Source organism: Amblyraja radiata, chromosome 13 (genome assembly GCF_010909765.2).
Source record: "Amblyraja radiata isolate CabotCenter1 chromosome 13, sAmbRad1.1.pri, whole genome shotgun sequence".
NCBI lineage: Eukaryota > Metazoa > Chordata > Chondrichthyes > Rajiformes > Rajidae > Amblyraja > Amblyraja radiata.
Genome location: NC_045968.1, coordinates 39,949,131 through 39,962,384, shown reverse-complemented (window position 1 = coordinate 39,962,384; position 13,254 = coordinate 39,949,131).

The following is a 13,254-nucleotide window of genomic DNA, read 5'->3' as shown; positions in this document are numbered from 1 at the left end:
CTTCAGCATTTTGTGTCCACCCTCATTAGGCAATATGTGACGACTCTGGGCCTGTGCTCGCTGCAGTTCAGAAGGATGAAGTGGCACATTGAAAATTGTCAAACAGTGAAAGTCCTGGACACAGTGGATGTGGCGAAGATGTTTCCACTAGTGGGAGAGTCTAGGTCCTGAGGGCACGGCCTCAGAATAAAAGGATGTACCATTAGAAAGGAGATGAGGAGGAATTTATTTTGGCAGAGGGTGGTGAATCTGTGGAATTCATTGCTATAGACGGCTGTGGAGGCCGTCAGCGCCTATTTTTAAAAAGGAGATTGACAGGTTTGTGATTAATAAGGGTGTCAAAGATTATCGTGAGAAGACAGGAGAATGGGGTTGAAAGGGAAAGATAGATCAGCCATGATTGAATGGTAGGGTAGATTCGGTGGGTCTAATGGCCTAATTCTGCTTATGAACTTATGATCATTTGCTTCCGTTAAGCATGTTAACCTGAAGACAACAAGTGGGAAACTACAACTTCTGGGCACGTCTGATTAAGGAACCTCAATTAAGAAGAATACATTTGGTGCTTCTTAGAGTTGATAGAGGATGTGCGAGTTGCCAATTCTCTTTGGATAGTTGCCTGGAGATTACATAATTTAAGATTCAACGTTTGCAAGAGATGAATGAAGTTCATGACCAGCACTTACAGTGTACCTTACACTGACATTTTACCGAAGGTTTTTGATAAATTAGTTACAAAGATAATAAAATCAAAGTCAAATGTAAAATATTCCTCAATGCAGAACATTGTATGTGTGACGGATATCATGTTAAAGAAAGTTAATTGTTATTACTCAATTGGCATGTTCCCAATTCCAAAGCATGACCCCCAGTAGAATCAAGATAAAACAGCATACACATTCACAATCAGGCTTCATTATCTTTCAGACTCAGAATTACCTTGTTTTTCCCTTTTCCATCTCTGTCAATATTTCTTGTGATTAATGTTAATAATTGTGTTGCTAGGGTGGCACGGTGGCACAACGGTAGAGTGGCTGCCCTACAGCGCCAGAGACCCAGGTTCGATCATGACCACGGGTGCTTCATAGATACATAGACAATAGGTGCAGGAGTAGGCCTTTCAGTCCTTCGAGCCAGCACCGCCATTCAATGTGATCATGGCTGATCATCCACAATCAGTACCATGTTCCTGCCTTCTCCCCACATGCTGTCTGTATGGTGTTTGTACGTTCTCCCTGTGACCGCGCGGGTTTTCTCTCACACTCAAAAGACGTACAGGTTTGTAGGTTAATTAGCTTCTGTAAATTTGAAAATTGTCCCTAGGATGTAAGATAGTGTTAGTGTGATAACTAGTCGGACTCGATGGGCTGAAGGGCATGTTTTCCACGCTGTATCTGTAAAAGTCTCTAAAGGTCAGTAAAATTAGAATTCCCCTCATTGTTCATAATTAAAATACAGGGACTTCCTCATTCGTTACAGAGAAAATCCTCATTCCGTGCCATCTACAGTCAACAGATTACTTTTGGATGACAGTTTGACAGTTTAGTTTTTTGTCATGTTTTTGAAAAACGTTTTTATTGCATGCTATCTTGTCAGCGAAAAGACTACACATGATTTCAATCAAGCTGTCCACAGTTTACCGATACAGGATACAGAGAATAAAGGGCATAATGATAGACACTATTGTTTTGTAGCCAAGTTGCACAAAATAAAGATCCACAAAATTATGGATTGAGATTATGGATCAATTTTTCGACTGCAACTAAAAAGATTATTTGACTAAACATTGACAATTCATTGACTATTCAAAATCAATTCTCCCTGCACATCATCCAACATTTCCAAAGGAGTATCCGTCTTCCTGACAAAATCGTCAAGTCACGTTTATTGTCATATTCACAAGTACAGTGAGGTACAGGTATAATTAAAATCTTGCAGCAGCATCAGAGGCACATAGACTGAGACAACTCATAAAAACACAATACATTCCCCTCCATAATGTTTGGGACAAAGACCCATCATTTACTTATTTGCCTCTGCACTCCACAATTTGTGATTTGTAATTGAAAAAAAGTCACATGTGGTTAAAGTTCACATTGTCAAATATTATTAAATGCCATTTTTATACATTTTGGTTTCACCATGTAGAAATTACAGCGTGTTTATACATTGTCCCCCCATTTCAGGGCACCATAATGTTTGGGACACATGGCTTCACAGGTGTTTGTAATTGCTCAGGTGTGTTTAATTGCCTCCTTAATGCAGGTATAAGAGAGCTCTCAGCACCTAGTCTTTCCTTCAGAGGAGCAGCGGTACGCACGCAACTCGCAGGCCGGAGCAGAATATTCCCTGCTGTTACAAAATGACAGGCGAGAGTGGGTCTAGTGGTATGGAGGCCAGTGGAGGAGAGGATAATGAAGGAAATGTTGAGAAGGAGTGGGAAACCGTGGGAACACGGGGTAGCCCCAGGAAGAGCAGCCGTAAAAGAAGGAAAAGCAATATTGGTGGATCGGAGAGTGAAGACAAGGAACCAGAAAAGGAACCAGAAAAGGAAATTTCGTTAAATGTAGTGGTGAGGTTTGAAGGAGAAGGAGGAGTAAAGAAGAGCCAATGAAGCTGACAAAAATAATCAGAGCCCAGGTTGGGGAAGTAAAGTATGCAAGAGTGCTGGAAGATGGAAACATGCTAATAGGGTGCAACAGTGAGGCTCAAGTTGAAAAGGCAATGAAAATGAACAAGATTGACAAAATCAAAATAATCAAAGTAGTGAGAGTGGGAGAAAGGAGGAGGGCAGGGTGTAAAGGGGTTATCTATGGAATCCCTCTCAAAGTCAATATGAGTGAACTGGTTCAGGAACTCAGAAAGAGATGTGAATTAATTATGAATGTCAAAAGAATGACCAAAGGAGCAAAGAAAGAGGAAACTGAGTCAGTCCTGCTTGAATTCAAGACAGAATCCCTTCCAAAAGTGGTCCATTTTGGATTCATGCGATATAGTGTAAGAGAGTACATACCCAAACCAATGAGGTGCTTCAAATGTCAGAAATTTGTGCATATAGCTAAAATGTGCAAGGGGGCGAGGAAATGCGCAAGGTGTAGTGGGGACCATGAATATGGTCAGTGTGGAGAGGGGGTCAAACCAAAGTGCTGTAATTGTGGAGGAGAGCATAGTGTGGCTTACTGGGGCTGTGAGGTGATGAAACGTGAAGCTGAAGTACAAAACATAAGAGTGAAGGAAAAGGTCTCCTATGCAGAGGCAGCAAAAAGGGCTGACCCTACAAAACAGATGAATGAAAGAAGGATCAGGAGGGAGCAAGATATGGGCATAATGGAAACAATAAAAGAAAAAGAAAAGAGTATATGGAAAGAAAAGAAAAGCCTGGTTATATTTATAGCAGGAGTAATAAATGCGACAGCAGAAGTAAAATCCAAAACAGAAAGGATCCAAATCATTGTAAAGGCTGCAGTCCACCACTTGGGCATGGCAGGATTGAAGTGGGAGGAAATACATGATGGTCTCAGTATCCAGGCGAGCCAAGAGTCAACATGTGTGGGTTAATAATATTAATGTTAATCCTACAATGGAATGCAAGAAGCTTGTTAGCCAATGGGCAAGACTTTAAGCAATTCATAGACAGTAGGAAGGAAAAACCAGATGTCGTATATGTATCCAGGAAACCTGGTTGAAACCAAGTTTAGATTTTGTTCTATATGATTATGTTGCAGTGAGATGTGATAGGGGAAATGGGGGAGGAGGGGGTTGTGCCACTTTCATTAAAAAAGGGATACCATACAAGGTATTAGGAATTGGGCAGGAACAGGAATATGTGGTAATAGAAGTGTGGTCTGAGAGGAGGAAAATAGTGGTAATAAATTACTATAATCCATGTAAGCGATTAGAGGTCAATAAGTTACAGGAAGTAGAAGGCCAGAGCAAATCTAATGTTATTTGGTGTGGGGACATTAACGCACATAATACATTATGGGGCAGTGGAAAGTCAGATAATAATGGACAGGTAATTGAGGAATTATTAAATGATGGTAATCTAGTATGTCTAAATGATGGGAAGAAGACCAGGGTAGATGTTAGGACAGGGAAGGAGTCTGTGTTGGACCTTACACTTGTTTCTAATAGGATTGCTGCTAAATGTAACTGGGAAGTATATGAAAAGGGTACCATAGGAAGTGATCATCATCCTGTGCTATGCAAAATAAATATTACTTTAGCTATGAGTAAAGAAAACAGAAGTGGACGATGGGTGTTTGGAAAGGCTAATTGGGAGAAATTTAAGGAGGAAAGTGATAGATATGTAAAATCGATACAAGAAGAGACAGATATAGAAAACTTTGAGAATAAATTGTCAGAAGGTATCAAAAGAGCAGCATTAGTTTCCATACCTAAAAGTAAAGGAAGATCAAAAAGGAAAGCTGTGCCACGGTGGGACAATAAATGTAAAGAGGCGGTGGTGAATAGAAACAGAGCATTCAGATTATTAAAAAGAACTCATAACTACCAACACATGATTAATTACAAACAGGCTCAGGCAATTGTAAGGAGGACTATAAGACAAACAAAAAGAGCATATTGGAGGAAGTATTGTGATTCAATTGGAAACACAACACAGGTAGGGGAGATATGGGGGATGATTAAAAAAATGGAAGGTGATAAAAGGGAGTGGAGTTATCTTATCTTAACAAATGGAGATCAAACTGTAGTCTCAAATAAAGACAAAGCAGAACTAATGGTTAACACTTTTAGTAGGGTTCACAGCTCCCACAACTTGTCAGATGAAGGAAGAAGAGGTAGGGAAAGAACAAGAGAGGAAAATGTTGAGGCCTTACAAAGGAAAGGTATCACAGAGGACAAGTACAATATTCCATTTAATTTGGGGGAGCTAAAGAGAGCTCTGGCCAAGTGTAAGAACTCAGCCCCAGGGAAGGATGATATTTGTTACATAATGATAAAGCATCTAAGTGAGGAGGGACTCCAAAAGATACTTGCACTATATAACAAGTTGTGGGAAGAAGGGCGAATACCGGAGAGGTGGAAGGAAGCAATCATTGTGCCTATTAGGAAACCAGGGAAAGATGCAAGTAATCCAGTAAATTATAGACCTATAGCTTTAACAGCACACATGTGTAAACTGATGGAAGAATGGTAAATGAAAGATTAAGGCATCTAATGGAAGAAAACGGTATAGTGGCTAATTATCAGAGTGGCTTTAGAAAAGGGAGAGGTACTAATGATCCAGTTCTGTGCTTGGAAGATGATATAAGGAAAGCACAAGTTAAAAAAGAATCTGTAGTTACCGTATTTTTTGATGTAGAGAAGGCTTATGATATGTTGTGGAGAGAAGGTCTTCTAATAAAGCTGCATTTAATGGGAGTAGGAGGAAATATTTTTAACTGGATAATGGATTTTCTTAACGGTAGAAGTATCCATGTTAAAATAGGGTCAGACATCTCTAGTAAATGTGTAGTCGAGAATGGAACTCCCCAGGGAAGTGCGATAAGCCCGATCCTATTCTCAATCATGATCAATGATATATTTGCAAACATTCAATCAGAGATGGGGCGATCGCTCTTTGCAGATGATGGCAGCCTATGGAGAAAGGGGAAGAATATAGATTTTATCGTGGAAAAAATGCAGCAAGGGATAGCCCAGGTGGAAGAGTGGGGAGTGAAATGGGGTTTTAAATTCTCTATAGAGAAGACAAAGACAATGGTTTTCACAAGGAAGAAAATTAAAGAGGATGTCCAGTTAAAACTATACGGCAACAATTTGGAAAGAGTAAAAGATTTCCGTTTCCTGGGAGTCCATTTTGACTCCAGATTAACATGGAGGGTCCACATTACAAAAATAATTGGAAAATGCAAAAAAGCCATCAATGTAATGAGATGCTTAGCAGGTTTAGAGTGGGGAGCAGATATATTATCTCTTAAACATATCTATGTATCACTGATCAGATCCAGACTAGAGTATGGCAGTATAGCTTATGGATCAGCATCTAAGTCAGTGTTGTCCGAGTTGGACAAAGTCCAAGCGGAAGCTCTAAGAATCTGTATAGGAGGTGTGCGGACATCACCTGTATGTGCACTACAGGTGGAAACTGGGGAGATGCCGTTGAGACTGCGCCGCAGACAACTAATGGCTAATTACTGGCTAAGCCTTAAGGGTCATGGAGAGAACCACCCAACAAAACAGGTAGTACAGGAGTGCTGGGAGAGAGGGGTGGCTCAGTCTGGAAGCTTCGGCTGGGTTGGAGGAGGTGTGGCAAGGGACATGGAAGTAGAGGACAAAGAGTTCTGCCCTGCAGTATTGTGGCCATCTGTCCCAATATGGTTACTAAACATCCCAAAAGTTGATCTGGAGATATGGGAGGCAAAAAGGAGGGAAGAAAATTCGGACCTAAAAACAGAATACCATAACCATATATATAATAGATACAGGGAACACCTCTTAATTTTCACAGATGGATCAAAGGACCCAGTAGCTGAAACAACAGGGGCAGCTGTGGTAGTGCAAGGGATGAATGTTGAGATTTGCAAAAGAACAAATAACTATTTGGCAGTATATACAGTGGAACTGTACGCTATTTTGATGGCAGTTCGGTGGATAGAACAGGTGCAACCATGCAAAGTATTAATATGTAGCGACTCATTGTCTGCAATCCAGAGTATTGGGTCTGGTGCATCCCATAGGCGGCCTGACCTAGTGTATGAAATTCTACTACTATTAAGCCAAATAACAAGGAAGGGCAGTGACGTGACTTTGTTGTGGGTCCCAGCACACATTGGTGTGCTAGGAAATGAAAAAGTGGACAAATTAGCAAAAGAGGCCGTTAAAAAAGAGAACATAGAGGTAAACCTACAATTATCCAAATCTGAAGGAAGACACATAGTGTGGAAGAAAATAAATCAGGAATGGCAACAATACTGGGAACAGGACACAAAGGGGGGACACCTCTATTCGCTACAAAACAGAGTGGACATTACAGCAAGAAGAAGGGGGAACAGGAGAGAACAGGTAGTATTAGCAAGATTAAGGATAGGACACACTCACCTGAACAGCACATTAAAAATGTTGGGAAAACACCCTACTGGGATGTGTGAGGAATGCCATCAGCCGGAAACAGTTCAGCATGCTCTAGTTGCATGTAGAAGATATGAAACAGAAAGAAGAGTTTTGATCAGTGAAATGAAGAAAATTGGAATGACAGATATATCAGAAAAGAACATTCTAGAGTATGGAGGGGAAGGAAAAGGAGTAAAGGTGTTGTTTAATTTCTTGAGGGCCTCTGGCCTTATAAAAAGGATATAATGTAAAGACATGAGGACTGTGGAGTGAAGCCAGAAGGTGGCAGCAATGCAACATTGTGGATGCCGGCTGCCGTAAAACTCCAAAGAAGAAGAAGAAGAAGAAGTCTTTCCTCCAGTCTTTCCATCACCTTGGAAACTTCCATTGTTGTTTATCAACATGAGGACCAAAGTTGTGCCAATGAAAGTCAAAGAAGCCATTATGAGACTGAGAAACAAGAATAAAACTGTTGGAGATATCTGCCAAACCTTAAGCTTACTATAATCAACTGTTTGGAACATCATTAAGAAAGGGAGCACTGGCGAGCTTACTAATCGCAAAGGGACTGGCAGGCCAAGGAAGACCTCCACAGCTGATGACAGAATAATTCTCTCTATAATAAAGCAAAATTCCCAAACACTCTTCAAGAAACAGGTGTGGATTTGTCAATGTCCGCAGATTTCTACTGTCCGCAGAAGACTTCATGAACAGAAATACAGAGGCTACATTGCAAGATGCAAACCACTGGTTAGCCACAAAAATAGGATGGCCAGGTTACAGTTTGCGAAGAAATACTGAAAAGAGTAATGACAGTTTTGGAAAAAGATCTTGTGGACAGGTGAGACGAAGATTAACAAATCAGAGTGGTGGTAAGAGCAAAGTATGGAGGAGAGAAGGAACTGCCCAAGATCCAAAGCATGCCACTTCATCTGTGAAACACGGTGGTGGGGTTGTTATGGCCTGGGCATGTATGGCTGCTGAAGGTACTGGCTCACTTATCTTCATTGATGATACAACTGCTGATGGTACAGTAGCATTCTGAAGTGTACAAGTTCAAACAATTGCCTCAAAACTCATTGGCTGGCACTCCATTCTACAGCAAGACAATGATCCCAAACATACTGCTAAAGCAACAAATGAGTTTTTCCAAGCTAAAAAATGGTCAATTCTTGAGTGGCCAAGACAATCACCCGATCTGTACCCAATTGAGCATACCTTTTATATGCTGAAGAGAAAACAGAAGAGGACTAGCCCCCAAAACAAGCATAAACTAAAGATGGCTGCAATGCACGCCTGGCAGAGCATCACCAGAGGAGACACCCAGCAACTGGCGATGTCCATGAATCGTAGACTTCAAGCAGTAATTGCATGCAAAGGATCTGCAACAAAATACTAAACATGACTACTTTCATTTACATGACATTGCTGTGTCCCAAACATTACGGTGTCCTGAAATGGGGGGACTATATATAAACACAGCTGTAATTTCTACATGGTGAAACCAAAATGTATGAAAATGGCCTTTATTAAAATCTGACAATGTGCACTTTAACCACATGTGATGTTTTCTATTACAAACCTCAAACTGTGGAGTACAGAGGCAAATAAATAAATGATGTGTCTGTGTCCCAAACATTGTGGGGGGCACTGTATATAATCCATACATAAACTACGTGAAAATTCTGCAAGGCATTAAAAAAAAAAACTAAACACCATGCAGAAAACAAGACGTTGGTGCCAAACACAATCAGAATCAAACCCATGGTAGTGCAAGAGATGGTCCATAGTGTTCCATTGCCGAGGTAGTTTCAAAAACCTGATAGTTGTAGGAAAATAGCTGTTCCTGACACAGTAAAATTACTTTAGAGATAATTAATAGGCTGTAAAATATTTTTGAATGTCTTGGGATAATAAAAGATGATATGTAACATGCATCGCCTTCCCTCTGTTCCCCCTCCACCATCATCTGATTCTCCACCTTCACCATGTTTCCCCCCCCCCTCCCCCCAACTATTTGTTCCCCCTCCCTCACTCTGTTCACCTAATCTCACCCTCTGATTCCCCACCCCACTAAAGTTATTTGCACTTTATCAGTTTATTTATTCATGTGTTTTGTAGTCAATGCCTACTATGTTCTGTTGTGCTGAAGCAAAGCAAGAATTTAATTGTCCTATCAGGGACACATGACAATAAACTCACTTGACTTGACTCTCTATTTTCCCTCCCTCACCTTGCTCCCCCATCATTTGTTCTTGTCCGATAAGCAGATTTTGCATTTGCAATCAAGGGTAGCACAGTGGTAGTGTTGCTGCCTTACAGTGGCAGAAACCCGGGTTTGATCATGCCCCCGGGTGTTGGCTGCAGCTAGTTTGTACGTTCTCCCTGTGACCATGTGTGTTTTCTCCGTATGCTCGGGTTTCCTCCCACACTCCAAAGACGTACAGGTTTGTAGGTTACTTTGGCTTCTGTAATTGTAAATTGTCCCTTGTGTGTACGATAGTGCTAGTGCAGGGGGATTGCTGGTTGGCCTTGGACTCGGTGGGCTGAAGGGCCTGTTTCCACGCTGTATTTCTAAAGTCTAAATCTTCAATTACCATGGTGAGAGTATTCTGTGTATGATGTGACTGCATTTCTCTGAGTTTAGTTTAGATTAGTTTATTATTGTCACATCTGTAGAGGTACAGTGAAAAGCTTTTTGCCGAGTGCTATCCGATCTAGTTTAGTTTAGTTTAGTTTAGAGATACAGCATGAAAACAGGCCCTTCAGCCTGTGTCCAGATCGACCAGTGATCCCCGCATATTAACATTATCCTACACACACTCGGGACAATTTACATTTATACCAAGACAACTAATCCACAAACCTGTACGTCTTTGGAGTGTGGGAAGAAACCGAACATCTCGGAGAAAGCCAAGGGGAGAACATACTAACTCCGTACAGACAGCATCCGTAGTTGGGATCGAACCCGGATCTCTGACTCTGTAATCGCTGTAAGGCACCAACTCTACCGCTGCGCCACTGTCAGTGAAGAGACTATACATGATTACAATCAAGCTGTCCACAATGCACAGATACAGTCTCTTTACTGTTTGTTGGATGGGCATGTATTTACAGTGCAATTTCTGTCTGTAAATCCATGTATTTGATTCATTCTCTAAATAGCTTCTATAATCCGGTTATTTATGAGCCAAGCAAAACCCGGGTACAGATTGGTACGAGAGTTATCAAAACGTTTTTCCTTTCTTGTAATAGAAAATACGCCTTCAATCCTTCTAAAACCCACAATATTCTGTCTAGGACTGGAGGTGGGAATTGTGTCCTGCCATGTTCTGGCTCACTAAATGAAGTATAAATTAGGTACAGCCTAGAAATACACCCTTCAGCCCATCGTCCATTTCGACCATCGTTCATACTAGTCCTATTTTATCCCATTTTCTCATCCACTCCCAACACATTAGGGGCAATTTACAGAGGTCAATTTACTTACAAACATGTGTCTTTGAGATGTAGGAGGAAACTGGAGCACCCAGAGGAATCTCACGTGGTCACAGTGAGAACGCGCAAACTCCAAACGGTCAGCACCCAGGTCAGGATCGAACCCGGGTCTCTGGAGCTATGAGACACTGGCTCTACCAGCTGTGCCACCCTTCTACATGAACAGTGCAATTGTGAAATTATTTAAAACTTCGACAGATGTTTTTTCCATCTGTTTCGGTATGACCAGGATTCATATTGGTATTGTCTGCAACAATTTGGTAAGTCCGTTACCCAATGGATGAGATGACATTCCTAACATATCCGGCCAAATATTTCACTTGTTAGTGACGTAAACTCTGTGACTTCTGTTTTCACCCCAGTTATTAACATAAATTAATGCACCACAACTGGGTAGAGGTTCTATGCATCTCAGCAAAGTGAGATAAACAAAAGAACCTCTAAATCATGCTGCAGTTCTTCACTTTACAACAATGCCATATATACAGCAAATATTTGCCTTGGCTAGGACGACAAAGTGGCGCAGTTGTAATTTACAACATAAACAGCTTTTGCAGTTCCTTGTTTCTACACTTTAGTTTCACATGTCATTGTGGGTTTCTTGGTTCCCACATTATACCAAATGATTTATTTCAGGAAATTAGTCATTTTGCAAAGTCACATTGTGTTTTACTGGGACATCTGACAGTCATGAGGGGTCAGAGATTGCAGGGCATTTTGACATTTCTTAAGACAAAGTTAGGTCACCCCCATCACGGACAAGATGCTCATACGGTATTCGTGGCCGAGTGGTCGTGGCAAATGTTTAAAAATCTATTGGGTTTCCCTATGCTGTTTGAATCCTGCTGATTGTGGGAACTGTGGCCTGCCTAAAGTAACCTGTGAATGTAATTTTGTGGTCAAACGCAAACTAGAGGAACATCACCTCATATTCGTCACAGATATTGTGGGCCGAAGGGCCTGTGATTGTGCTGTACTTTTCTATATTCTATATTTCGTTGGGGTAGTCTACAACCCAATGGTATGAATGTTCAATTCTCCATTTTCAGGTACACCACACCTTCTCTGTCCCTTTCTCTTTCCTCCATATCCACGCAGGTCCACCAGATTCAAGGACAGTTTCTTCCTAGCTGTTTTCAGGCAATGGAATCGTTGTCCTGCCGAGTTACTCCAATATTTTGTGCCCATCTTGAGAGTATTAATTCTGCATCGAAGTACTGTGTCAAAATAATGCAAATTGCACTCATCGGCGACAGAAATGCCTTTTATTTAAAAAAAAACGATTTTAATGGTGGAATGAGCAGAAACTCTCCTACTGTGCAATCCAATCTGTTACTCACTTTGGAGCACATTTTGTAAAAGATAAATGCTGCAACGTGAACATATTTCTATTATACTTTGCAATCTGCAGGTGAAAGAGTAATTAATTATATGAATAATATCAAGGCTCATGAGGACCCAGCTGGTAGGCCCGGCTCATCTGCTACGGTCTCCGGAGATACAACGGAACCCGCCCAAAAGCTCACCAGGTTAATTCCCGGGATGGCAGGACAGTCATGTGTTGATAGAATGGAGCGGCCGGGCTTGTATACTCTGGAATTTAGAAGGATGAGAGGTGATCTTATTGAAACATATAAGATAATTAAGGGGTTGGACATGCTAGAGGCAGGAAACATGTTCATAATGTTGGGGGAGTCCAGAACCATCAGCCACAGTTTAAGAATAAGGGGTAAGCCATTTAGAACGGAGATGAGGACACACTTTTTCACACAGAGAGTTGTGAGTCTGTGGAATTCTCTGCCTCAGAGGGCGGTGGATGCTGGTTCTCTGGATGCTTTCAAAAGAGAGCTAGACAGAGCTCTTAAAGGAAGCGGAGTCAGGGGATATGGGGAGAAGGCAGGAACGGGGTACTGATTGTGGATGATCAGCCATGATCTCATTGATTGGTGGTGCTGGCTGGAGGAGCTGAATGGCCTACTCGTGCACCTATTGTCTATTGGAACATGTCCGAAGGCTCGGCGGGACCAGTAACCTGACCAAAGGCTTGTCGGACAGCGTGACTGAAAGAGAGCTGAAAAAATTGAATGCGAAGAGCAAGGGCCAGTAGGAGGATGAACTGGGGTAATGCCTCCAGCGCCTTCAAGGTTGGCTGTAGGTGGTGGCCTTGGGACACAAAGAAGAATGCGAGAATAGAGGGACATCAGTTGATGGGAACTGCTCCAGTACATCAAGCGTGTGGGCAGACCGAAATTTGAATAATGGCCCCATAATGGTGGCGTCTGCATGTGTAAGTATATGGGAATAGAATTTCATTGTACAGGTGAAGGCATTCAATCATTCAATCAATATGTGACAAATAAAGCACCATTGACTATAGGGATAGAATGGAGCGGCTGGGCTTGTATACTCTTGTATAGGGATGTTGCGCGATCCGTACTGTTGCCACGCAACGGCGTCTGGAACACATACTGTGGCTGCCAGTACAGCCGGCCCTTCATCTGTCCCAGCATCTGGACTCCACACTCGCGGACCCCGGGCCATCTCTCCCCGCGGTTGGGGGGGGCGGGGGGGAGCGGTGCCGGTGCCGGTGCGGCGCGGTTCGTGCCTCTGGGTGGGCGGAGGGACCAGACTGTCCCCAACTCTGCTGCACCTGACGGGGACGTTGCCGGGTTTTGTCCCCGT